At 41.0% G+C, this 23651-nt stretch overlaps 1 long non-coding RNA gene across 3 annotated transcripts in view; it reads left to right on the top strand.

Annotated features, from left to right (window-relative positions):
* Positions 1 to 23651, top strand: part of LOC132248588 (uncharacterized) — a 91896-nt gene that overhangs the window by 13649 nt on the left and 54596 nt on the right. For all 3 annotated transcript variants that reach the window (XR_009459846.1, XR_009459848.1, XR_009459847.1), the window contains exon 2: positions 7310 to 7358. This is a non-coding gene — a long non-coding RNA (uncharacterized LOC132248588). The remainder of the gene's footprint in view (positions 1 to 7309; positions 7359 to 23651) is intronic.

Genomic DNA, 23651 nt, shown 5'->3' with positions numbered 1-23651 from the left:
ACAGGGGTGGACTTAAGTGAACTCTCCTGTTTGGGTCAGCAAGGAATTGATGCAGGATGTCAACCCTGGATGTAAGAAGGGATGGCAGCCAATGAATCTTTATTGCACAGTTCATGAATGTAGGAAACTAACTTAAGTTACTTTGTTTTGGAAGGCTGTTAGTCCATTAAAAGCAGAAGAATCTTGTATGAATGGCAAGATAGAATAGCCCTGGTGTGCTGATTACCAGGGGATCTATTAGAATGTTAGAATATCAGTTAGAATAGCCCTGGTGTGCTGTTTGCCAGGGGATCAATTAGAAGGGGTGTGACCCAGATCCCAGCAGACTAAGGAAGGCTTCTAGATTTTCTGCAAGGGGTCAGTCCTCAAAAGAAGTCATACACATTGAAGAAGTGGTAATGGTGGGGGGCGTAGGAGAGGCAGAGCCCCACGAAGAAATTCCTCCAACAGGCCCAGACATCACCCAGTGGAACCAGCTCCCTATCAGATGTGGCAGGTGAGAAAACACCAGAGAGCAGCTGGGATACCACTGACCCCTGCCCATCCTGATGTCATTCATCAGGAAGACAGCAGGCTGGAGAGGGCCTAGGCTTCACAGCACCTACCCTCGATAGTGTTGCAGTGCCCAACAAGGCTAAACTGTTCCACACTTGCATCACTTCTACCACTATTGATTGGCATGAGTCTGTTGGACATTGGAAGGCTTGAAAACTGGTTAAATGCCATGTTTTGTGCATATGCAGCTAACTGAATGCACTGGCAATTTCCCTAAGAGCAGAGAGAGTTACAACTGGCCACAAAGAATTTATATGTGCTGTAGTCTGGGAGAGGAAAAGAGTACTTCCCAAAATACCTGGTGATCAATGCAGATAGTCTGCTACTTAGAATATGTACTCCTTCTGAAAATACAGAGTATTAACAGGGAAAATATACCACAGCTCATTTAATACAAAATAAAAAGCTGCCTTAAATTTACTTTTCATTGTTGAGATTTTTCTTCTTTTTAAATTTGGAACATATACTACTTATTTCTGCTGCTTGGCATAGCAGGCTTGTAAAATTGAATTAGGGGAGTGGGGTGGGAAACCTGAGCAAATACTGGGTTTGTGTTGCTTTGTGTAAATTGACAAAACTTACACCATTTATTGACAATTTGAACAATAAAACCAAGAAATAAATGGGCAGAGACACAACTATCCACTCATGCCCTTTGTGCAGTTCCTTCAACTAAGAGTTGACATGCAATTGGCACTTGAAGCTTTACATTAAGTATTCCATGGATAAACACATCTTTATTTGCCATGCCTTACTGTTCTAGCAATTTTCACAAACACGTCAATTTTTTTTAAACAAAAGTATTTGCTAATAAAGTTATATAATAACATTGCAAAATTTACATTCTGGGGTTTTTTTTACAGAAAACATGCCTTAAAGGGAGCAGTGCTAAGGTTTTATGAAAACAGTAACAATGACAAAAACAACAAAAAATCTACTGAAAGGAATTGCTCCGTATTTATTTTGTCCTCTATTTGTATACATAGTTATGGCAGAAATCACTATGGTCAGTGGCAATTTTGTTGCAGATTATAACATTTTCTACCCCATTTAAGAACAATTTTTTTGGTTGAATGGTACACTCAAATCTATACTAAATGACAATATGGGAAATAGAAGGAACTTGTAAACTAAGGAAATGGAAAGTTTGGTTCAGATATTACTGGCTAAGGAAAAAAGGCTTGCTATCAGTTTAAGTTTGTTTTGGGTTCTCAGTCTACTTGGAATTAAAATGTAGGTTTTCTATGCTTGGAAATGTAATAGGAAAAATCTCCGAGTTTGCTCTGCATAGCAATATTGGAATTTAAGTCTGTAATATTATTCCATATTTTTTGAGAGTGATACATTTTGTTGTTGTTAAAAATATTATATTTTGAAATATAGATTTCAAAGAATGTACAGTCTGACCTACCCTACCCTACCCTCTTTCTTTGTATGAATGCATGAAGGCTTCAGCTCTGCAAGCTTCTTTTCATGGACAAGTCTATATAAGGATTTGTGGGACCATCCACACAAAAGGACTTGTGCCGGGGCCAAAAGTGTTTTTAAGATTATTATACTTAAAAGAAAAAGTATGAGGGAGAGGATCTCCTCTGCATCACAAAAATTTGGTGATCAAAAGCTAGCAATAGATAGCTGTAGGGATGTCAAAGTATACTTAGGAGAAAAATAGGGAATAGTCTTTAAAGTTAATTGGGTGATAGGAATTTTCTGGAGGAGCAAAATTAAATCAGTTGGATATTTTTCTGTAAGGACTTTTCTGCCTAAATAGTTAGGGCAGCCTTACATGTGTTACAGACTGCAGAACTGTTATATATACAGACCCAAGGCTGCCTTAGTTCTGCCTCTGATACTGGATATCACCACAATACTGGAGTATACAGAGGGTCAGCAGTCTATACTATGGTATGAATTATTTTTCATATCAAGGAAATTTCCTGTAAATGTCTTTACTTCAATATGAGCCTATCTTGAGCATTTAGTTTAAGAAAATAATATTAAATGACACTCATTTCTTTATCCCAGAAAGAGCTTTCTCCTTAATTTCTCACTCAGTTTAGTCAAGCATATTGTATATAAAATGAGTTTGGGAAGATTGTTAAAAAAGGTGGGGAGTTAGTTGTCATGCCACATACTTTATTTTTTCCAAGTTACAGCATAATTCATGTTTAGCATGTATGTCATCACTTCTCTCCCTGGTAGTGTGAAAGTGCAGATGAATGCCAAGAGAAAGATGGCACAGGATGGTACTTGTTCACTTTAACACTGATGTCATGTACTGTGCTGGCACAAAAGGGATGCTTCTTTTCATCAGAAAGTGTGACTGCTTTTCAATAGTGGTTATACATTGGTGCAGGTATATTGTAATTAAGGTCTCCAATTTCCCAAGATGGAAAATGTTATAAACAACATTCTTGGTCTCAGCTCTTCTATGTAGATGAGATGTTTATGAGAGATTTGTCCAATGGCATAACCACCAAATTTAACTAATGGGAACTTCTACATGAGTAAATTACTCCAGAGTAAACCCACCTTGGACAGGCATCTATACATGCAGGGATTGAGGACCAGATTTGCTGCTCCTGGCAGCAGTCTCCCCCTGGGTGCTAGTCCAGGGACTGGCAGGGAGCATGGGGCCAGGAGACAGCTGTCTCCTGGTGGGGGGCTGGAAGATTGTTCCCTGGTCCTGGGAGCTGCCTGCTGCTGGGGCAGGCTCCAGTTGTGAAGCCCGGGCAGGGACAATGTCCACAGCAGGGAACTCCTGGCCCCCGCTCCCCAGTCAAGGGCAGGGCACTTGGTAAGAGCTTTGGGGAGGGGCAGATCCCCTGCTCTATCAGAGGGACAGCTAGTAGTGAACCCCCAGCAGGGAAGGGAATCCTGAAGCTCTTTCCAAACCCCATGCCTTGATTACATGTTTGGGGCAGGGGTTGGGACCTGCCCCTGACTGGGACACCCCCAGGCTTTGTTGGGAAGTCTGCACATGCAGCTCAGAGCTGGCTGGGGACTGCCTGAAATGAGCTAGTCCCCCGCCACCTCCAGGTGGCACATACAGGTTTCCCTGTGGAGCCTGGGGCTGGCTGGGACTGTCCCAGTCAGGGGCGATTGCAGGACAGTGACTAGGAACTGGGAACAGTTTCCTAGTCCGCACTCCAGGATCATGGAGTGGGGGCTGGGAGCTGCCTGCTACCAGGGCAGGGGGTATAAGTGTCAGAGTCTGCCTTGGCAGCAGGGAGCTCCTGGGGACAGGGAGCAGTCTCTCGCCCCCAGCTGACCGGGACCAAATGTGCTCCCGGTTGGCTGTCTACATGTGCTCTGCTGTTCAGTAACTGCTCGGCAGTTAATTTGCTACTTGCATTTGCAGGTAGCAAATTAACTGCCAAATAGAGGAAATTATTGTGCAGTAAGAGTCAGCATGTGTAGACAATGACACTTACTACACAGTAATTAGCTCTACTGTGCAGTAAGGCATCTCATAGATACGCCACTCAACATGATTTTGGGCAATCCTGTCTGCTGCTTCATATGACATATTTGTTTTCTTCAGGTTTTTTTTTTTAATTTATGCTTTCTCTTCCCTCTTTCTTCTCTTCATATCTAACAATATCTCAACTGACTACAAGTCAAGGAAAGTTCATTGTGCTAGGGTAAGTTTATGATTCATGAATCTTCATCTGAAGACACTTTGGTTTGGCTCAGTTTGATCTAAATTTACGTCAGTGAGAGTTGGTTTGGATTCTGTTTTTCAGAATTCTTTCTGGACATTTAAGCCTCAGTATTTTTACATTTTTGTTAATAGAAGTACCAGCCTTTACAAGTCTATCAAAAGAACACTTTAGATAGAAAAAGAGATGCTTCGTAGTCACTTGTGCATATGCTGATATTAAGGTTAAGTTTATATATAGCCTCTGTAGCAAGGTCTTGACCACTGCCAAGAAAGAATCCCTTTTCATTAGCAGTGGCTTTATATACACTCCCCTAGTATGCAGCAGTCTTGAGCACAGACCTCAGCATCTGCCTGGAGACAGGGAATCTTGCCAGGAGTGGTGGGTAGTGGGGTGCAGTGGTGCAGTGAAGGTCATGGACTGTCAGCTTCATTTCTCTGTGACTCCATATGTCTGGGTCTCCTGTTGTGTTCAAGGCATGGATGGAGCCCCAGGCTGGAGTGGGACATCTGGGAGACCAAAAAGGGAGCAGGTAAGGAAGAGAAGCTTTACCTGCTGCCTCTGAGGCTGTCCCCAGCTGACCTAGAGGTAAAGGGTCCTGCCTCCTGTCCCACTCAAGCTGGAGGAAGAAGGGAGTGGCTGCATGGGGTTCTGGGTTCCTGCTCCCTCCCCCTTCACTGCATTTTATCAGCTGGCCTGAGGGCTCCAGCTGTGGGAAGCTGCTGGGTGGAGTGCCAGGTAGAGCTGGGGATGGTGGCGTAAGTGGGTTTATCCCCTCCTCCCCTTTCCAGTGCCTGCTCCTGGACCACGGCAGATGGCTGGGGAGGAGGCCAGACAGAAGGCGGAAGTCCTTGGAAGGGGGAGACAAAAGTCTTACCTGAGTGTAACCTGCTTTGGAGACTTCAAACTATGGAAAATCAGACCCTAGTTTTGTTTGTTTGTTTGTTTTCTTTTCTGTTTCAATTCTCTGTTTCTATTCCTTGAATAAATAAGCCTACACCTTTTGTTCTTATGTTAATGAACTCTGATTTTTTTTTCCCCTTATCATGGATTTTTCAAAAAAGAAAGATAAAAGTTAAGAACTTATAATCATTTCCCGGGGAAAGGAATAAGATGTATAATACATATTCAGTGGTGAATATGGTATCTTTACCACCTTTGTTCTACTATGCAGATCTTATTATTTGGTGAGAAGAACTGTTTTGGTTCTTAACATTTTGGTCCATTAATATCTAGGGCTGTGAAGTCATGAAGGAGAGCAGAATTATAATTTTTTTAAACCATAAAGCATTGTATTACAAATGGCTTATTTTGGTTTTTGAACATCAGAATGAGCCAAAGTCTTTTTCTTCCATCCCATTGATTAAATGAAATGTCATCCAAATAGACTGCATATTTTGGTGAAGCTGTACTTAGTAAAGAAATGCTTGGTGTTTCATATAAACAAGGAGAGACGGTCTCTGGCCCACAAGATTTAGCTGTACTGGTGCCCTAAATTTGATGATGTCTATGTTGGTGAACATCTTTGCGAGTCATGAGTTCCAGAGTCAGGGCCTATGTAAAGAAATGTCACAAGGAGGAGAGACAGAAGCAGATGCAAGTTGAGGACAACAAGAGGGAGGTTCAAGGGTTGTAATAACTGAGTTAATTGAAAATGTTCATTTATATTTTGGTTGTTATACATATTTTGGCTATTTTTATTATCTTTTAAAATAGGGCAGTAGAACTGACATTTGGGATTAATGACAGTAAGCTTTAGAAATGGACTAAGGCAAGGCATTCTATACCAATGGGGCAACACAGAAAAATATTTTAGAAATACAAGGTACTTAGGTATATTATGATCTTAGGGGTGCTGTGGCACAATGGAATAAAGCATTTTGTTGCAGTTGCAGAAGCAGGAATTCAGGGCTCAACTTGGATTTGGACCTGTGGGCTGTCTTCAATCAACACATCTGCAAAAGTACCAAGTAATTCATGTGGATGACTTAAAGGCAGTTGAATATGAACGCTGCTCATATCATTCCCTTGTATAAAGCTGGCTATAGAAGTTAGTATGCCTTACCTATGCTAGGGTAAGGCAGACCTTAATGACCGCTGACAATTAATTTACTTCCGTTTTGTCTTTCATTCAGCTTTGAAATTGTTAGCATTTGGGACTGATCCAGCAACCCCTAAAACTTCAAGGGTAGGCTTAGCTGTGAAGAGAATGTTGTCTGGCTGCTATTAAGCAATGAAGACCATGCGATTGAATGATCCACGTAAAAGAGACCATGATATGATGCTTAATTTCTTTTGAACTGCATTGTTGTATACATACCATTAACGAATTCCATGTCTATGGTTATGGTTCACTTCATTTTTAATCCATTTCTAGTGTAGCACATCTATGAAATTCTTTCTCTTCTTGCTTTCAACCACCACTTTTATTTTGTTGTCCAAATGATTGAGATTGCACAAAAATGGCTTTATCTCCTGAGAAAAGGGGTAATTCGACAAAATATTTCTGCCATTGAGAAAATTTCAATTAAGATTTCTAACGAAAGCTTTTACTGTAACCAGACCTTCACTCCTAGTTTGTTTGATTTGGACTAGAGAGTTTCTAGATTGAATGACATGCCTCATTCCAGTGTCTGAGTTGATGACTGTGTTAAGATGGGCTGATGAATATTAATTTCTTTTACATGAAACCCTGACACTGAGACATTCTTGTTGTCTGCTTGTTTCATGAAATAATGAAAGGTTTTGGTGGTTTCCTCCAAAGTGTGTATATTGGCAGATGGATCTGACAGGCATATTTCACACAGCATGTGGTATAAACTGCTTTGTTTTTGTCATTTCTGGAGTCCATGGAAGATGCCTTTATGATACTTTGACTGAACATACTTGATGCCACAAACTCCTTTGGAGACTATCCCATAGCTTATTTGTAATATGCTGATGTTCGCCTATTTCTTCACAGAAGCATGAAGAAACTTGTTTTTACTGCTGGTATTTCTTTCAGTGTCCAGTAAAACAGCTATGCAATTTTTTTCTAACGAAATGTTATGGCAATCTGACTAAAATATCATCCTATCTTCATTTCCCTATAGGTTTCAAGAGCTTAAGCAAGCACCTGAATAAGCTTTTGAAACTTGTCAGGTAATGTAATTTTGCACTGTTATTATATGTGTGTTTCAACTGGCACCTTGTATAACAAATTGTTTGTGGAACTGCTTGCCTTTTTGGGAGCCTTTTGAAAATTGGTCCAAAACTACAACATAAACACAAATTTATAGGAGGCAGAATGAAGGTTTTTAAATTTTATTTATTTATTTATTTTTACTAATTCTGGACCAGAGGTGTATTGGCTCTAGAGGAATTTTCCAATCTTGGTTTATGTTCTTTCTAGTGGTTTGTTTATGTGAAAAATGTAAATGATGGCAATGCTTTGTATTTACCCACTCTGCAGACAGATGTCCTTTTTACCAGATCTCATATTAACAGTTCTTAAAGAAACCAATTTTTTGCTCACTGTTGTTTATTCCCTTTCCCCAATAGTTATTGCCAGAAGCAATCTTCTGAAATTTAAGAGCCACTACCCATTTTTAAATAATACATGACCTTGGTCTAAAGGTTATATGAGGCCTATATTGTGAGGGCCAGCCCTTAATGGCCTGATTTAAGTTATATTCTTTCATTACTTTTTTCCAAAAATGTGTTTTATTTTATCTCATTTTAGTTCCCCTGGCTGAAATCAGAGGAAAAATACTAATGTAATTATTTTCAAACCATAAATACATTTTACTTAGATGGGGACATAATAATTGGTGTGCTGAGATTTAAGAAAAAGCAACAATTTGGAATTTAATACAAGTTGGTAAATATCCTCGTATGTGATATAATCTGAAAAAAAAGTACTGAGTGAAATAATAATTACAAAGGTGACAGTGAAGGACATTAACTAGTGGTATCTACTATACCTGTAAGGAGTGAAAGTCATCTTAATTTATAAAAAAGGGTTAAGCAATATTATGTTTGCTTTGTCATGCCCTCTATAGCTAAATCTGCATTTACAGAAATAAATCTGTAATTTGCCTCTGCTGGCTGCTAGTGTAATCCTGCTCACAGCAGAATAATGAAATCCATACTATAGGTAGGATTCAGGCCTGTTTTAAGAAATGGATCATTTAATTTTTAGAAAGGGTAATACATGAGCTGTCACAAATATTGCTACACTAGTGCTAAATTAGTGGCCTAATTTTGTGGGGGGAAATGTCACCCAATCAACTACTAATGTTTAGAAATAATTTAATCTTTCAGATGAAAATATAATTTATAGTGAAAAATACAATAAGTTTTGTCTTCTATAGATATGGAGATTGTGGTCTAAACTATTCCCCCACTCCCTACTCTGAGATCCTGAGGAGGAGGAGGAGGAGATATTTCTTGTCATCCATTTCTGTTCTGAATTTTGCTTTTCCAATTTAAATGTTTTCCATTTAACTCATTTCTTCTTAACACAAACATTGCCATGTTGATGTTAATCTCCATGTTAGAAGGATCCCAAGTGGCAATTAATGTTACAATTCTGTGGCAGCTAAACAAAACACATTTCAGTGAAATATGTCTGCTATGAACTGATGACTTTTCCTTATTCAGAAAAAGGTTATGGGAAGACAGAAGCAGGAGATAAACTTTCTTATATTTTCAGTGCCTCACACTTTCCTTCTTTGTTTTAAGGAATGAGGAAATTCTCATTTTGCTTCTTGTACTACCTCCAAGCATTCACTAAAAAAATGCCTTTTAATCTTTTATTGCAGTTCATTGTAGGGATAGCAAGATATTAAAAGTTTCTAGGTATTTAGAAAAAGACACTAACAAAAGAGTCCAGAATAGGTGCTTGCAACACCTCTGGACGGAGACTATTCCAGGCCTTGGGGGCTCGGACAGGAAAGAATGTTTTCCTTTTCTCCAGCCTTAAATGGTCTTGGAGGAGTTTGTGACCATTGGACCTTGTCATCCCTTGTGGTGCTCTGGTGAACAGGCATTTCCCCAGATCCTGATGTATACCCCTGATGTACTTATAGGCTGCCACCAGGTCACCCCTGAGCCTGTGCTTTTCCAGGCTGAAGTGTCTCATGACTCTCAGCCTCTCTTCATAAGGGCTATTCTTTTGCCCTCTAATCATGCGCGTGGCTCTCCTCTGGACTCTCTCAAGCTTCTCCACATCCTTCTTGAATTGTGAAACCCAGAACTGGATGCAGTACTCCAGCTGCGGCTTCACCAAGGCTCAGTACAGTGGTAGGATGACATTCTGAGATTTACTTCAGAAGCATCTATGGATGCAAGCCAGAGTTTGGTTTGTTTTACCAGCTGCAACATCGCATTGATGGCTCATGCTCATCTTGTAGTCAGTCATGACTCCCAAGTCTCTTTCGGCTATAGTGCTAGTGAGTGTAACACTGCCGAGCCTATAAGCGTGCAGTGAGTTTTATCCCCCCAAGGTGAAGTACCTTCCATTTGTCAGGATTGAATGTCAATGGCCACAGTTGGCCATTTTTTTCATGTAACTCTGGTCTTCCAGCCCTTTCTGTAAGTTGCAACTGTAGTGTTTCTTATTAATTTTGAAAAACTAGTCATAGAGTCCTAGACAAGTCCTAGGCAAGTCCTAGACAAGTAGGGATGGAAGGGGCCTCTAGAAGTCATTTAGTCCATGCCCCTGCCTGAGGCAGGATCATCCATATCCAAACCAGCCTATGCAATCCATAATATAACTCTGCATAAGACTACCATCAACCCTGACACAATATAGACATAACACCATCATCTGCCACAGGTAAAGCAGGGGATCTATGGCAGCCAATGTCTTGCTTCTATAAAATGTTGTCAATATATGCTCAAGAGATCCCAGGTAGAGGGCCATGTCCCCAGCTATAGAGGAAGGCAAAATCCCCCATAGTCCATACCAATAGAACCATGGGCTAAAATTCTTTCCTAACCTCCAAATATGGCGATCAATCTGACCCTGAGTGGAGGGGCAAGATGGTTTTGCCAGAGACATCTGGCTTTGGTCCTAGCAGAATTGGCATACTCCAATCAAAGTCCCCAGCTCTGGCTGTAGCCAACACCCAATGCCTCTAAGGGAGGATTAAAAACAACCTGATGAATATAGCAGAAAGTAGGAGAGGGAGCAACCAAAAAATCCCAGAAGCGTGGAAAATACCCATAGTAGAACGTAGATATAGCTATGCCTAGATCATCCCCAACCAGTGGCTATCCAACCTGTTCTTGAACATCTCCAGAAATGGAGAGTCAACAACTTCCCTAGGCAGTCTATTCTACTGCCTCACTTATCTCAACGTGAAGAAGTTGTTCCAGATATTCGATCTACACTTACTTTGCTGCAACTTCAAGCCAGTGGTCTGTATCCTTCTCTCTGCAGCAAGAGAGAAAAGGTGCTTTCCCTCTTCTTTATGCAAGCCCTTTGAATATTTGCAGACTGCTATCATGTCTCCTCTCTCAAGCACCTTTTCTACGACCTGAACAGGCCTAGATCTTTCAGCCTCACCTCATATGTCTTGCTTTTCAAACCCTTTATCATCTCTCTTGCCTGCCTCTGGACCCTCTCTAATTTGTCTGCATCCTTTTTTTTTTAAATACAGAGCCCAGAACTGCACACAGTATTCCAGATGAGGCCTAATAGTGCAAAGAAGATAAGCATTATCACCTCTTGCATCCTACACGTAATGCTTCTATTGGCTTCATTTCACTGCAGACTCATATTGAGTCTGTAATCTACCAAGCCTCCCAGACGCATAGTGCTGCCATTCAACCAGTTGTTTTTCATTTTGTATTTATGTCCTTGATTATTCCTTCTTATGTTTAACACCTTGCATAGCTCTAGCTCAACTTTCCAGTCTGTTGAGATCGTTCTGAATTGCGCTTGCATTCTCCAATGTGTTTGCAATCTTTCCCAGTTTCATGTCATGCACAAAGTCACTCAGACATGCTCAAGAGACTTTCTATGCCAGTATCCAAATCATTAATAAGCACATTGAATAATACTGGGCCCAGGACAGACTTCTATAGGACTCCACTTGAAACCTTCTGACATTCTGACACGGACTCATTAATAATTACCCTTTGCTTGTGGCTATTGAGCCAGTTATCTATCCACCTTATAGTAGTTTTATCTAGCCCACATTTCTTCAATTTGTTTTTGAGAAGGTTGTGTGCGACTTTGTCAAAAGCCTTGCTGAAGGGCCTGAAGTCCAGATACACTATTCCCTTCATTCCCTTCATCCATCCAAGTCATTACCTTGTCAAGGAGGAGACCAAGGTGTTTTTTTATGATTTTTTATTCATAATTCGACGCTGGCTGCTTGTGATCAGTCTTTCCTCCTCCAGGTGCTTGCAAATGGCCTTCTTTAGGCTATGCACTAGTAACTTCCCAGGTATTGAGGTGAGGCTAACCCCTCTGTAGTTCCCTGCATCCACCTTTGGATCTGGCTTAGAGATGAGTATTATGTTCACCTTTTCCAGTCCTCTGTACCTGGCCCATCTCCCATGTTTGCAGAATGTCCCCCAAATTGGGGACAGACACCTGAAGTATGTTGTTCCTCAGGATCAGACCCCTGATGCCTCAGGAGTGGCAAAGTCCTGATCCTTTGGGGCAACAGCCCTGGACAATGCCTGTCTCTGTCAATCAGTTGTATCAGCTATGCCAGGACACATCATGGGACAGCTGATGTCTCCACAGAAACAATGCTTGTTTGTAGCTTCTGAACTCTTCTGTAGTGATCACCAATGACAATACTGCTACTTCAACAAGGTTTGATGCTTACTGTTTGAGTACAATCTCCTATTTATACCCCATTGTTCAGAGCCTCCAGTTTCTCCCATATGCTTTAACTTTTTTATTACTATTCTTTCCTAGTAGCTGCTGTGCTGTTGATTTTCCATTGGGGGGATCTTCCTGTGTAACTGTTCTTATCAAGAAGGATCTACGTGAACTATTTGTTCTGTTGTGCAGACAGCCATTCATCACATTGCTCAGGCATTGAATGAAGCAGAACTCTGTCACACTCCTTGGCTCTGGGTAGCTGCTGACTAACACATAATACCAGAAGGAAAACAAGCAAACAAAACAACCTGCATGGAAAAAGGGAACAGGCCTCACCAGAAATAAAACTCTCTCTAAAAATGGAGGCTAATTCGGGAAGGTTTAAACAGCACTTTTCAAAGTTTCTTTAGACAACTCAATGGCAAATATCACAAGCCAAAACAATACTTCACATGTGGAAAGAACATCTGGTTCTCCAGTGAGTTACATCACTGTGCTAGTGTTTGTAAGTGACAGCAGTGTGTACTTAGCATGGATGTGGATGGCAGCAGTACAGTTCTCTCAGAGTAATGTCCTAACAGAAGTTGATGGGACTATCAGCCTGAAAGCAAATGGAAGATTTATTTTATTTTTATTTTTAAGTTGGATATGACTGAGCAAGACAGTGCGCTGTCAGAAACAGTGATAATAAAAGAAAAGCCTCCATCAGAAAAAAGATAAATGGGTAGAAGTCAGGGATTTTAAAGAAGTCAGCATATTTCCATTAGCAAAATCTTTGAACTAAGTGTATAGATAATAGGGCTGTGCGAAGCTTCGGGTGCTGATTTGATTCAGAGGAGATTTGAGCCGATTCAGTGGCCGAAACTCTGAATCCAGATTGAATCAGGGGACCAATTAGGGAATCGATTTGGAAAAGATTCAAAGAGCTTTGGCAGTCCCTGCCCACTGCAGCAGAGAGCTGGACCCTGACTCCATGCTGGTAAGTAGGGAGCGGGTGAGGAGGGGGCTGGAGGATGGGGAGGAGACTATGGGGGGACCCCTCCCAGGTCTCATCCCCTGCCTGCTCCTCCAGACCCTCTGAGTGCCCCCCGATGCCTGCCCCAGCTCCCAGTTGTTTAAAAAAAAAAGCCTCCACTCACCAGCAGCTGCCAGTTGGGGGAGGGTGATTCCCGTTGCGCCCCAAAACCCCATGCTGCATGGGGGGCTCTGCCATGAGCCCTCCAACCCCTGCCCACTCTCCCAGCCCCCTATGGCTGCCACACCTGCCCCAGCTCCCGGCCCTTTAACAACCCCCCCCAAAAAAACTCCACCCCCTGTACTCACTGGCTGAAGCAGCAGCCTCGGGGCTTCTGGGGGCTCATGCAGAGCCCCCATGCAGCATGGGGCAGTGGCAGGCAGTGGGGATTGCCTCCCTGTACTGGGCAGCTGCTGGTGAGTGGGGACATTTTTTGTTTTTTGTTTTTTTAAAGGGCCAGAGCTGCAGTGGGCAGGGCAGCCATGGGGGGCTGGGACAGTGGGTGGGGGTTAGGGGCCTCATAGCAGAGCCCCCCATGTGGTGTGGGGCAGTGGAAATCGCCCCCCGCCAGGCAGGAGCCAGTGAGTCAGGGCTTTTCTTTTCAAAGAGCTGGGGACTAGGGTGTGGAAGGGCAGCCATTCTCAGGGCTTGGAGAGTGGGCGAGGGCTGGGGCCTGTGTGATTCAGAGATCCAGCTGATTTGGCAACAGCCGCATCTCTGAATCAGATTCGGCTGAACTGATTCAGGACAGTGATTTGAATCACCAAATCGAATCACTGTCCCCTGAATTGTCCAAAACTGAATCCAAAGCAAATACTAGCCACTTCGCACAGGCCTAATAGATAAATAACAAGTGGGGATAAATGCTGAGTACCTACAAAGGGCACAACACTACCTTAATAATATTGCATGTATTTGATCTTTTCAACAGGGTATGCTCATTGTAAAAGTAAAGGACTAAAATCATTGAGGGTGGTTTTCAGAGGATAAGGCAAGTTCTTAGAATGCCAAAAAGAGAGAATTGAGAGAGCTGAACTTTCCGACAATTCATATCCCTAGGAAAGTTGTTCATACTTTAAGGTGGAAACTAAAATAATAGCTGGATAAAATTATTACTCCTGGACTTGTGCAAGAAGTAGTAGATCCATCAAAGTGAGTATACTTGCTAGTCATTGTAGAAAGAGAGAGAAAAAACAGAAGAGATGGAACCTTCCCCTTGCGTAAAGACCCCAAATAATTCAATACATAAGTATAAAGTGAACATTTTTCCATGACCTATGAGAAGGGAAGTTTGAGAGATGGTTGATGCTAAATATTTATTTACACTTGATATATCAGCAGGGTCCTAGAAGGTGCCCTTAGAAAAACAGAGCACAAGTTAACATACTCAACACCCTCTTTGGGAGACACTGGGCACAGCTACATGATACACTTACTGTGCAGTAGCACATTAGGCTTGAACCATGCCGTGATGCTACTATGCAGTAGTAACAAGCTACTGCACAGTAGTAATGAACTAACACACAGTAAGAATCACTAGGCAGCTGTGCATCACTAGGGACACTACTGCTCAGTAGCGCTGGTTACTATGCAGTCATTTAGTACTTGGTTATACAAGTGCTAAATGATTGCATAGTAACAATTGCGCAGCGGGCATCTTGTGTAGATGCATCCACTGTTTCCTAAAACTACCATTGGGGTTGTATTTGGTACCTGAGAGGTCGAACAAGAAAATAGTATAATTTTTTGGTGATGCAGAGGATCTACAGAGATGATGGTTTGTTCTGTGGAAAAATGGTAGAAAAGCATAAACCATATGATCTGAACAGCCTTAGCTGCTGGACTATAATGAATAAAAACAAAGAAATGGGAAAAAATAATCACATCAACAAAACCAACCAAACAAACAAAAAAGATAAATTAATTGTAACAGAAATAATATAAATGGGAGAGAAGTTATATACCTAGGTAAGACTCACAGTAAGACTGAAGCCCTCACTGACACATGCGCACCAAGAAACAAGAAGGGTGTTCCAAGATGCCTTGGAATGGTGAATTCTGTAGTGGAGTTCATTTTATATGTAAGTTGTGTGAGCCACCAACCTGAGAGCACTTTTTTGCAAAATAGTATAATGGACGTGGGATACCAATCTGAGTGAAGAGTTTGAGAAATGGAAGGTGTTAATGACCACAGTTGTTAGGTATTACGAAGGTGAAATTAATTTGTTTGTGGATGCTTCCAAGTTGCCACTATTGTCTTAAAACGGTGTAGTCAGAACTGAGGATCAGTGACTGAAAATTGTGTTAAAATGGCATGCAGCACCCTCTTGAGAGCGTACCTGTACTGTATTTAAAAAAAAATAATGGTCTGCAATTTTAATTCAAACCTGGGAGAGACTTAAGCCTCATACAGACATCCCCATGATCTAATCCAGTACCATGCAGCTTAGTTTAAGTGGTGCAATTGTAGATAGGGTGCTGGTTATACAGATGTTTGCTGGTGCCAGAAGCCTGAACTAAGTAAATTGGGATGGGAGGTAAAAGTGGGTGGGATTGTGGGGGGGGGGGGGGGGCTAGCAGGTTCACAAAAGAAGTTGGTGAGGTCTGGGGGTGGTGGGATCAGAGAAGCTAGTAGGTCCTCAGGAGTGGGCTGATGGGTTTGAGGGAAGTTTGGCGGGATCCAGGGGGGTTGGTGGGATTGGAGGGGCTAACAGGTGCATGGGGAGGTTGTCTATCTGTGGAGGGGGCGGTTCAGAGGACTAAAGATAGCCCAGTCAGAGTGGGGAGGGGCCAGGAGAGGGTAAGAAAGCATAGCCCCAGCACTGGGGGAAATGGCTGAACTTTTCCAGCCCTGGGGCTGCACTGTGAATAAGATGTATAGACATTCCTGGGACCTGAATTAGAATTACATGGCTCACTTTAAGCAATGTGATCATAAATCAGGTCCTGTGTATACAGATGTTATACCTACTGCACTTGAAATGCATGAAAAGTTCTATAAATCTGTAACTAAACAGATGTTTATGGCTCTTAGAGCATTTTAAAAATGGCAGATTGTGCTATAAGTTAACCCTTGATGGATGAGGTATTAAAGCACTTTCTGTTTTAGCACTTTATCAAATGTCTGTGCCAGATCCCATTAAGGGTTAACTTAGCACAATCACTCCCTCCCAGGTGGCATTGTGTAGAGCTGTGCTGTAACCTTGGGCAGAACTTGTTTGGTCTGCCCAAGCGCTGGGTTGGTCCTGCCCCCTTAGCTGTCACTGACCCAAGTCAGTGACAGCCTCTGATCCTAGACCCACCTCCTCCTTCCAGCTAGCTGTGAGCCACAGCCAGTGGGGGTTGAGGAAGGGTAGTCTCTCTGCCCACAGCAGCTCCGGTCCTGTGGTGTACTGCTGCCTGGCTGGGGCTGTTGTGGGAACATAAACCCCAGACCCTTCCCACAGCCTTTCCCAGGCTGGCTAGGAGGGTTTGCTGGCCAGAGAGGGGTCCACAGGGGAAGAGGTTTATAGATTCATAGATTGTAGAGATGGAAGGGACCCCAAAGGATGACCGTGTCCAACCCCCTACCCCAGGCAGGAAACGGACTGAGGTCAGATGACCCCGGCCAGGAAATGGAGTTAGGTCCAGGGTCTCTCCATCCCCAGCTGCTGCTGACAGTTGCCTTCAGGTAGGAGAGGTTGGGCAGCCTCCTAGGAGGCATTCAGGGGTGCCCCCAGCCGCCACTCGGGGCAGGCTTTGAGCACTCCTCCCCACCGAACAGTGAACATCTGTTTGGTTCACTTGTGCTCTTATAGTGCTTTAAATAAAGCACAATACTTAGATCGCTGCTATCAGGGGCTTTTTGGACATCTATACTTGGCCCAAGAAGTCTGAATCTTACTTTCTGACTTTGGACTAACACCACTAACTACCTCTCAGAAACAGAGTATGGAGGAGATCTCTGACTCCAGAACAGCCAGTATTCTCTTACTAAAAGCACCTATGTTGGATGCAGGAGACTGAGCTTTCTGCCACATCCCAAGAGACATCTGTGACAAGGCTATTGACTATTATGGCCAAGGTGTCTCACCTTCTCTCTCTTTCTCTGTCTCATAGGAGATCTTCCATTTTAATATAAATAATAAAAGGAATATAGGTTCAATGATTTGAATCTGGTTTTTCCACAAAGATGAGTGCCTAGACTACTGTATTACAACTTTTCTCTGTTTTTGGAAAGACATACCATACTGGACTCAAGAAAGTTACAGGTGTAAATTTTGTCAGAATCTGCATTTGTGCATGCGCAAGCACACACACACACCCTTTCAACAACTGGAATTTTCTCATGTTAAAAACTGTTTCATCAAAAATTCCAGACCAGCTCCTAACATAACTGAGTCAATGGTAGGTATTACATTAAAAACTAAATATATCTTTCTGTTTAATCAGGTGCTAAATGAGACATTAAGAAGATAATCTAAACCTTCAAAATCAAACACTGGAGCATTGCAATCCATGCTGACAAGCATCAATTGATCAAATCTTAAGAAAACTGTGAACACAGAGATACAAGTAACTGGTTTAAATCACTAGGGACAAAATCAATACAAGAGAAAATCAGAAAGATAAATATTTTTAAATGCTTAGACACAACTATTTTAGAGATATGCTACTTGGCTTTGAGAGGACTCTTTGTGGGCATGAAAAATAAGAACATGCACCTGTAATGTCTGATAGCATTTGTAAGGAAAAAAGTCTCAATATTGCAGCAAATAGTAGAGTTAATGTTAAAAATTATGACATAAAATAAAAATTTCACACAAGATAGAGCACTATCTGTGTGCTTAAAGCATGATAAGTGTAATATCTGTACCTAGGCTTAGTTTGTAAGATGCCATTCTGCCCTGAAGCTGGTTCACTGTTTCTGAAAGATGTCAGAGAGGGATCTTGTTTTTACTGAAATGCACAAGAAAATTTTTGAAATCTCAAGATGTGTTGCAGGACAGGAGAAAAGCTATCTATATATAGGAATAGCTCTACATGGGAGAATTTTTATGCGTGTTTCTTCTGTACAGTAGCTTGAGGATGAAGACCTCATTTAAAAAAACAAATGACAAAAAATCTCTACTTTCCATACAAAATATTATTTCTGATTTGTTGCATGCTTAAATTCACGTTTTGTGAGATATTTATCCTTATTACTGTTGTTTTAAAATTTAGTTCAATTCAAACCTAATTAAATGTAATATACATTTCTACATCAATATTTAAATCATCATTTTTTTCTATCTTAGAGGAGTATAACTCTTACTAAAAATATAAAAAAACCCCCAAACCCTAGGAGTATCAATAATCAGTGTATCTAGGATTTCGAAAAGTGTGGTGCATCATCCTGTACAATACAATATATATTTTTCTCCAGTAAAAAAAAAAACAAATCTTGAAATTTTACTAGTATGCTGGGAACCTAGGGCTATATTTTTCAGTTTAAGATTGAAGCAAAAACAAATGCAACTTTGTAGGAATGCACATTCATTTTCTGTATCATATATTACGTATAAAAATACAGTTATTGTTTCATTAGACCTGTAGCTATTAGAATTAAATGTAAGTCTCCCTTTCAGTTTCATAAAATAAAATCTGGTCTTCCTGAGCATCTGGAGAGCCCCTTAATTAATATTCACCTGAGTTAATGTTTTAGGTAGAGTTAAAAACAGTTTGCAGGGCTGAGAAACAGGAACTACATTACCAGGAGCTACTAACAGACAGCAAAATGGCAGAAGAAAGATAGCTTGATTAGTGGAACATCAAGACCATTCAAAAGAATACAGGGTTGTTAAAACCTATTGAATGAAGGTTTTAGAAGGAAGCAGCTAGATTTTAATAAACCATTACATCAATTGACTCCTTCACTGATGCCTGTATAGAAATTCTGCTGCCCATACCAGACAGTTGTTTTTAAAGTTTGGATGGACGAAGAATCAAAGAGGGATGTAATTGCACCATTGCATTCCCCTGGATCTACTTTGATATCAATGATTTCTTTTACAAGCCTTCAATTTGTTAAACAATCTGCTGGAATAATATTGTGACTGTTCATAAAATGGTAAGCCAGTTTTTAGATAGTAAATGCACAACTAAAAAAATAATTCACAATATCAAATATGGCACCTTATCATAAAGTTCAGAAAATCTCTATTATTCTGAACCAATCAGTTTACTTCTACTAAAGGCAGAAGCTAACGTGGCTGTCTCCAGTACCATTGCAACAGGGAAGGACTTTTTGCTGATATCTTTTATTGGAACAATTGAATAATTGGGAGAGATGTTACACAAACTTTCAGGCACAAAATGCCTTTCCTCAAGTTTGGGAAAGAAGAAGATACAGATTGAGCTAAATAACATATGGGAAAATGGAATGAATTGGCTCTGAATTCCAAATAAATGATTGTTTTGCATCAAGTAGAAGGGTAGCTTTTAGTGCTGTGGCACAGTTTAAATATAAAGATCAAACTCAATCTTGCCTTTGTGTGATGCTCTGCTCTTGATGTCTCTTAACCACTGAATTTCAGACTTTGCTATGATTTGTGATTGCAACATACTTCAAACTTTAGAGAATAGGAATGTAACCATGGACTGTAGCGTAGGCCAGAGATTCTGAGTACTTGTAATAGTATATGGTTCTAAAACAAGCGATTAGGCTACTAATAACCAGGTAACTTTTTGCTCTTATATGAATCAATGGAGGATTTAAAGATCTCCACCCAATGATAGCCATACTACTATCGCAGCACTGCAGATTGACTATGCTAAATGTTGATATTTCAATATGTTTGTTTGTTTGTGTTCATAGATTCTGACAAAAGAACTCTATCCTCCTTGCCTCGATAAACATTTAGTTGTGTGGACAGAATTTTTCTGGACTGACTTAATAACGCTGATCATTATATTAAATATAATGACTTAAATACACTGATTAGCAATCTACTGGATACAATAAATCACAGACTAAATATAGACGTAGGATTTATGGCACATTATAATCTGCCTACCATCTGATAATCCTAGGTAATCTCTACAATTTACCAGCTACATTCTGTCACCAAGTCACCATTTTCCCTCCTGTCTTTTACCTGCCCCCACACCTGTCTCTCGCCCCCTCTGACCCTCATTTACTTACATTTGCATTCTCACTGATCTGCATTCTTGCATACTGGCTTCTATCCCATCCAGAAGAGCACAAAACAACTGCAAACTCTCCCCCCTGCCTGAAGAAGGGCATTTGTACCTCAAAGCCTGCAAAGAACAATTTTTCCAACTATTTAGTTGGTCTAATAAAAGATGTCACATTTACCCAAACAACCTTGTCTGATCATTATATGCACTCTTATCATGGGTAAATTATTTGTTAAGGTGTTGCCTGCAGATAGTCAGACTTGTGCATATGATTCTTACTGCTTGCCTTAGGAATGAAAAAAAATTCTCTACTCTTGATGTTGGTCATCCCATGCTCATTATAGGCTTAGTGAATCAGTAATTATATATGAATGGTTTTTCTACAAGACATGATTCTGCTCCAGATCATCACATTTCAAAGTAAAACCTATGGCATGAGAGGGAGCTCTGTGTGGATCCTGTTGCTGACATCTTCCACATCAGCACAACCCTGTGCCTTCAGGTTCCTATCAAATTGCCCTCTGCACAAATCTCTAGACCATGAAGACATGCCTTTTTAAGATCTAGAGGAAGGATGAAGGTTCTTTCTATACAGTCAGGGGCAATCTGATGATGACAGTTCTTGGGGGCATTGCTGGTTGCCTGCTGAGTGGTAACACCTTCTGGCCACAAGCTGAGAGCCCTGAAATCCCATATAAGTCACACTCTGAGGGTCAAAGTCCCGGTGGAAACCAATGAATAAAACTCTAGGGGTAAAGTTTCTAAGCTTTTTAGCACTCTGGACACTTCAAGTCAAAGGCTGGAAACCTGCTATTATAAGGGAGTCGTTGTTCTATTATTTTGACTAACACAGCACAGATTAGGCACAAAAATAGAAACTGTGAAGTACCTGCCAATATTTCTTGTTGAAATGGCTCCCTTGAAAGAAAATATTTGGTTGGATATAAAAACATAACCTGATTAGGTAGCAATTTGGTGAAAAACATCTGGAAAATAAATGAGAATCTTTGAGATTGGTATCAGTTCTCAAAAAGTGTGGATGCCATCAATTTTACTGAATGGTGGGAGTCTTAGAACCTCAAAGAGGAAAAAAGATTAATTATGGTGGAAATAAACCAGCTCAGGAAAAATCGTAAAAGTGTCGTGAGTTAGGTCTGATCAAAAACACGCTGATGAGAATGCTGGCAAAAGAAAAGACAGAGCAAGATTTATTGTGTCTATCAAGCAATTGAGTTGTATTCTGAAACATTTAGGTTTCCATGGGCTGAGAATTACTGGAATAAAACATTTACTTAGAAACAGAGAGGACACATAGCCATTATGCTGATTATGACATATATATTGAGAAGAGGAAAATCAAATGTTTTTTCCTGCTATATGATTGATTTCTATTTCCATTGATCATTGACCACACTGAATATATCAAAGAAACAATAGTCATGAGCAACAATCATGACATCACCCAGTATCCTTTCCAAAGAGTAACTAAGTATTGGAAAAGTTTACCCCATACAAACTGTGAAAAATAAGTATGTTTTATCTCAATCTCCCCATACCTCCTCTTTCCACCCAGGTAGAATTAATAAAAGTAGTAGCTAGGCACTATTCTCGTATCAAGTTAGAAAAAGCAATTTTAAGAAATCTACTTCATTAAAAAATACTTGGATTATGTTGGCTAAAACTTCCAAGAAATATACACTGTCATATTCACAACTGTAGTGTGTTTAAGCACTAATTGTGAATATTGTTTAAGATCACTGTTGTTAAATATGTTGCTACAGATCATTTTAATGAATTACACTGCTTAAGTACTAGTATGAACATTTCTTTTACAGTTGCAAGAATAATGACATATGTTTTAAAGATGTGAAATAATGAATATCCTATCTGATCCAATATTTTCTCCCTGAAGGAATCATGGCAAAGGAAAGACAGAAATGTAGATCAGTGAATATATTATATTACTAAGGCATATTTAGAAATTCCTTAATGCTTAAAGTGGCATTAGCACAAAGAACAGACCTTTATGATAGTTAAGCATGCATGCAAATGACCTTACAGGGCACATCCCCATGAATGTGCACATGTGGTTTGCAGTGCCTCAAAGCCATTTAAGGTGCCACAAACTACACACTGTGCACATGCATCCATGTGCCACACTGCTAATTTGTAGTGTGGTGGGTTTTTTTGACACAGGCACAGCTCCCTTAAGGGAGTCTGGCATGCCATTACTCAGGCCAAAAACAATAAGGTGCCAAGACTAGATGGCATTCCCGCAAAGGTCTTCAAAGCTGGTGGAACAGCACTAATGCAAAAATTTCACCAAGTTCTTATCAAAATATGGGTTAATAAGGAAGCTCCATCTGACTTAAAGAATGCCAACCTTGTGACCATCTTCAAGAAAGGGGACAAGTCAGTGTACTGGAATTACTGAGGCATTGCCCTTCTCTTCGTTGCTGGGAAGATTCTTACTCGCATCCTTCTGAATTCCCTCCTCCCCCTTGCCGATGATGTCCTTCCAGAATTCCAGTGTGGCTTTAGACCATCATGGGGTACCACCAACATGATTTTTGTTGCATGACAGATCCAGGAGAAGTGTAGAGAGCACCACCAGGAGCTGTTTATGGCATTCATTGACCTAACCAAGGCCTTTGACTCCATCAGTTGTGAAGCCTTATGGAAGGTGCTGTTTAGGTTTGGTTGTTCCCTGAAGTTGATCAGCATCCTCAGGCTACTTCATGATGGGATGACTGCCATAGTCTGTTGCAACCATACTGGTGTCAAGCAGGCCTGTGTCATTGCTCCAACCCTTTTCTCCATCTATCTGGCTGTGATTTTGATTCTCATCCATGACTTCCTTCCTTCCTCCCAGAATTGGGGTTGAGTATCAAATGGATGGTCAGCTTTTTAACCTGTAGCACCCTCACTGTAAAATGAAAGTTACCAAGACTGGCATCGCCTACCTTCATTACGCTGGTGACTGTGTTATCCTTGCACACACTGAGACCGATCTGTATTCCACCCTTAATCTTTTTTCATAGCTTGGCACTCTCCCTTAATGTTAGGAAGAATAAAGTGCTCCATCAGCCTGCCCCAACACAAGCTGTCTCCATGTTCCCATAAATTACCATTGGTGGAGAACCCTGGAAAACACTGAACGTTTCTCATACCATGGCAGCCGCTTCTCCCAGTCAGTCAGTCAGTCTTGATATATAAATTGAACATAGGATTCACTGAGCCAGCATATCCTTTGGAAAGTTGCTTTGCCATGTCTTTATAGACCAAAATCTGAAGATGGAACTTAAGATCCTGGACTACAATGCAGCACTTATCCCTAGGCTCCTTTTTGGGTGTGACATATGGTGGGTGACATATCAAAGCCATCTTAAGTACCTGGAATGGTTCCATCAGCGTTGCCTCAGGAAGATTCTTCATA

Source organism: Alligator mississippiensis, chromosome 2 (genome assembly GCF_030867095.1).
Source record: "Alligator mississippiensis isolate rAllMis1 chromosome 2, rAllMis1, whole genome shotgun sequence".
NCBI classification, from domain to species: domain Eukaryota; kingdom Metazoa; phylum Chordata; order Crocodylia; family Alligatoridae; genus Alligator; species Alligator mississippiensis.
The sequence above is the reverse complement of the archived record's forward strand: the minus strand, read 5'-3'. Positions and strand labels throughout refer to the sequence as shown.